This window comes from Sorex fumeus, unplaced genomic scaffold, assembly GCF_029834395.1.
Source record: "Sorex fumeus unplaced genomic scaffold, SorFum_2.1 ptg000007l, whole genome shotgun sequence".
Classification (NCBI taxonomy): Eukaryota; Metazoa; Chordata; class Mammalia; order Eulipotyphla; family Soricidae; genus Sorex; species Sorex fumeus.
In genome coordinates, this window is record NW_026606064.1 from 50,082,352 (window position 1) to 50,086,199 (window position 3,848).

The following is a 3,848-nucleotide window of genomic DNA, read 5'->3' on the forward strand; positions in this document are numbered from 1 at the left end:
AGTCAGGCTTTTTTTTTTTCTTCTTTGTTTTATTTTGTGCTTAGATCCACACCTGGCAGTGCTCAAGTATCACTCCTGCAGGGCTCATGGTGCCAACGATTGAATCCAGGTCATTTGCATGCAAGGCAAGTGCCCTGCTCACTATACTATCAGTCCAGTTCGAAATCAGGCATTTTCCTCATTTTTCTACTGCTTCCCACCACACTTCCTAACATGTCCCTCACCCCACCCCTCCATCTGCCCCACCCAAGACAAGAAATAAGGGGCAAATTCCTAACCCTAGTTCTTTTGTAGTATTAATCTCTCTACTTAATGACCTACCTGGTGTCATCTACAAAAGCACAGGAACACATGAATAAAAATTGAGGGTGGCTACCAGCCTAGAGAGCAGTTTCAAAGAAAAAAGAGTATGGTTCTGGCTTTATGCCCAGCCGAGAAAGAGTGGCATCACAACTTCTACATATTTTCATCATTTTTAGAAACTCATAAATATTCATGAGGGAAACAGACAGCATGCACAACTGAAGAACAAACAAATCCTAACCTTATAATAATAAAGCTGCTTTTTTTCAATCCCTTATACTGGGAAAATTAAAAAGATGGAGAGGCCAGAGAAATGGTTCCATGAGATGAAGCAAGTACTTTGTATGTGGATCTCAGAATCTACCCCTGGCACTGCTTGAGCCCCCAAGCACTGGCAGGAGCAACCCCTGAGCATAGAGTCATGAGTAGTCTCAAGTACTACCAACTATGGCCCCCCAAAATCAATTTAAAAACACACATACACAAGAATGCTTCTTTTGACTGTCCTGACAAGATGGCTGCTTTGAGGATGTGAGTCCATCATCCATCAATCTGCAGATTTGTTGCCAACGAAGCTGTTTCTCAGTTCCTCACTGTGTCTTGTGATTAACTGGCTTTCGAGTGGAATGGACCTTAGTGTATGACTGGGTTGAATTATCTAAGTCCTGACATTGGAGCAGACTGCTTTGGCAAAACCAATAATAAACTGCAATCTCACACAAGTATGATATGAACTGAGGGTCTCAAAATAATTCTAAAATGGGACCACACCTGGTGACTATTTCAGGGCTACACGAAGTGATGCTTTGGGAATCATGTGGTTCTGGGATTTGAACCATGATCGGGGTTGTATGTATGTATGTGCCTGAACCGCTGTACTCTTTCGTGGCCCTTATTGATTTTTTTTTTTGTATGTACATAGGCTCCTTTACAAAAGAATGAAAGGCAAAGACAGGGCCTGAGCAGAAAACTACCTATTTTTAGAGAAACAACACATTGGTGAAGAATTGACCCAGTGAAGGGTTTAGGGTTTGGTGTCATAAATAGTGAAGAAGTAACTAGAAAGGAAAAGACTGGTTTAACAAGGGTCAAGGCACACACACACACACACACACACACACACACACACACACACACACACACACGCCCTCTGGGTTCTTCTGGTCATCTGGGCTGGCAAATAATCAAGCATCAGACAGACTGGCAAGAGAGAAAGGCAAAACACACAACATGTATCTGTGGGAGAGGCCAAGTAAGACTGAGAGACAGCCACATAGTTTCAAATACTACCTTAAATAATCTCAGGTGAGATTCAGGAGTAGGGGCTGGCTGCTGAGAGGAAAGTCAGTTATGGGTGGTTTATCAGGAAAGGCATAGCAAATAAAGGGCCCATAAAATGGGAAATTTAAGTTTTCACTCCCCTTGAATAGAGGTAAGGAGATTAAGTCTGCCTGAGACAGCTGAGGGAGAAATAGATCTTTCTTTTCACATGTAAATGCCTCTTTCCAGTGAAAACTGCTGCCCAGATTTCAGACCCCTTCTGAACTAAATCTTTCACCAGAAATGCAAGATTTTATTGACCCTAGGACAGGGAGGGTTTATACAGTGGAGGTGTCAGGGTGACCTTTTACTTCTATTTTCAAATTTTTCTTCAGCTTAGAGGCTGAAGAGAAAGTAGAGCACGTAAGACCCTTGTCTTGCACACAACTGTCTTGGATTTGATCCCTCATATTCCTTAAGGGCCCCCAGAACCACCAGTAGTAAGCCCAGAGCATTGCTAGATGTAGACCTCCCACATACTGCCAAAACTTTTCTTTAGCTTGGGCTTAGCAGATGCTTTAGTGATTAACCTTGCAAGCATAAAAGGTAAAAGGTAAAGACCCTCCCGTTGTTTGTCGATTTGCTCGAGTGGGCCCAGTAACATCTCCATTGGAGACTTCGTTGTTACTGTGTTTGGCATATCGAATACGTCACGGGGAGCTTGCCAGGCTCTGCTGTGCAGACGAGATACTCTCAGTAGCTTGCCGGGCTCTCCGAGAGGGGCAGAGGAATCGAACTCGGGTTGGCCATGTTGTCTGCGTGCAAGGCAAACGCCCTACCGCTGTGCTATGCACTTGTACAGCTTTGTTCACTGTGACCCCAGTTCCATAGAGATTACCCACTGCACCACAGCCAGATAAGTAAGCACTATAAGGAAAAGAAACAACCTCTTACAAGCCCAGTAACTAAAAGACTGTGTGAGAACCATGGCCAGAAGTGCAATTCTCTGGAGATCAGGGGAGTGAGCACCACAGCTGAAGGTGTGTGACCCCAGGCAAGCACCACAATTCTGAGTGTTTGTGTTTTTGTGTGTGTGTGTGTGTGTGTGTGTGTGTTCTAGCCATCACAACCACAGCAACAAACACAAGGAAGGGAAAGAGAAAGGGTAATTAAATAAATTTAATTTAAGAATTCCTTTCACTTGCTTTTGGCCGGAACAGCCAGCGCCCAGTAAATCACAAAAATGACCAACACAAAGGGGAAGCGGAGGGGCACCCGCTATATGTTCTCCAGACCTTTCAGAAAACATGGAGTTGTTCCTTTGGCCACGTACATGCATATATACAAGAAAGGTGATATTGTAGACATAAAGGGAATGGGCACTGTCCAAAAAGGATTGCCCCACAAATGTTATCATGGCAAAACTGGAAGAGCCTACAATGTTACCTAGCATGCTGTTGGCATTGTTGTTAACCAAAAAGTCAAGAGCAAGATTCTTGCCAAGAGAATTAATGTCCGCATTGAGCATATTAAGCACTCTAAAAGTCGAGACAACTTTCTGAAACGGGTGAAGGAAAATGATCAAAAAAAGAAGGAAGCCAAAGAGAAAGGAACTTGGGTTCAACTGAAGCGCCAGCCTGCTCCACTCAGAGAAGCACACTTTGTAAGAACCAATGGAAAGGAGCCTGAGCTGCTGGAGCCCATTCCCTATGAATTCATGGCAGGAGAAGTGTTTGTTTAAAAATAAAGAGACTCCTGGATTATAAAAAAAAAAAAAAAAAAAAAAAAAAAGAGTTCCTTCTACTTACTGTAATGAATAGTCCAAGGTGTGTAATTATGAGCTACTGTGTTGATACCCATTGATATAAATATTTAAATGCCAGGGACCCCCCAGTGCCTTTCTGTATCCTGTTCCTGTTATCATGTAACTGTGAAGGTTTGGCTCCATGCCCTTGAGAGCCAATCACAGGAAAGACTCGGTGAAGGACTGAGAAAGAACTTTGTTGGCAACATGGCAGACTCTGTCCATAAAACAATTATCTTGGCTGCCTGGTCACAAGAAGTTTGTTTTGTTTTGTTTGGGTTTGGGTTTTGGGCCACACACAGTAGTGCTTAGGGATTACTTCTCAGCTCAGTGCACAGGGATCACTCTTGAAGGTGATATGTAGTGCTGGTGATAGAACCTGAGTTGGCCATGTGCAAGGCAAGCACCTTCCCTGCTGTGGTATTTCTCCAGCCCACAAGAAGGAGTTTTTATAGCTTAACAGGAACAGGGAAACTGTATT

General features: G+C 43.5%; 1 pseudogene; it reads left to right on the forward strand.

Annotated features, from left to right (window-relative positions):
• Positions 1-2,780: 2,780 nt before the first annotated feature.
• LOC130044012 (60S ribosomal protein L21-like) lies at positions 2,781-3,324 on the forward strand (annotated as a pseudogene).
• Positions 3,325-3,848: the final 524 nt, after the last annotated feature.